Source organism: Strix uralensis, chromosome 40, assembly GCF_047716275.1.
Source record: "Strix uralensis isolate ZFMK-TIS-50842 chromosome 40, bStrUra1, whole genome shotgun sequence".
NCBI lineage: Eukaryota > Metazoa > Chordata > Aves > Strigiformes > Strigidae > Strix > Strix uralensis.
Window position 1 is genome coordinate 812,501 of NC_134011.1, and position 677 is coordinate 813,177.

A 677-nucleotide genomic window follows, 5' to 3' on the forward strand; every position below is an offset into this window, starting at 1 on the left:
ACCGCACGCGCGGTCGCCACCACAGCCGCCCCGAACCGCCGCCGACGCCGCCGCCAGAACCCCCCTCCCCGGCGCCTCCGCCGCCCCGGGGCGCGGCGGGTAGAACGGGGAGGCGACAAGGCAGGGGGCGAGTGGCCACGGGGAGGACCCCCGGCCCCACGGCGCGCGCGGCAGCACGGCACGGTACCGCCGCGGTACCCACCCGCAGACAGCCGCCCGCGCGGGAGGCCGGGGACGAGGCCCGCGCCTCTCCCCCCGAACACCTCCTCGGCCTCCCCACCGCCGCGCCCGGCCCGGCCGGCCCGACCGAGCCGGCCGGCCCCGGCGGGACGAGGCTCCGCCAAGCGGGCGCTCCGGGAGCGGGGAGCTTCGGAGCGCTCCCCGAGTCTCCATTTAGGGGGACGAAGGCCCTTCGGCCGACGCCGACGGGCCTGCGAGGCGCCCCAGCCGCGCCGCTGCGGCCGCCGCCCGCCCGCCCGCGCTGGGCTGGGGGGCGGCACACCGGCCGGCGATTGATCGTCAAGCGACGCTCAGACAGGCGTAGCCCCGGGAGGAACCCGGGGCCGCAAGTGCGTTCGAAGTGTCGATGATCAATGTGTCCTGCAATTCACATTAATTCTCGCAGCTAGCTGCGTTCTTCATCGACGCACGAGCCGAGTGATCCACCGCTAAGAGTT

The 677-nt window shown here is 75.9% G+C and overlaps 1 non-coding gene across 1 annotated transcript; it reads right to left on the reverse strand.

The window, feature by feature from the left end:
- Positions 1-524: 524 nt before the first annotated feature.
- LOC141937342 (5.8S ribosomal RNA) lies at positions 525-677 on the reverse strand. The gene has a single exon (XR_012626911.1). It is a non-coding gene; the product is annotated as a 5.8S ribosomal RNA (ribosomal RNA).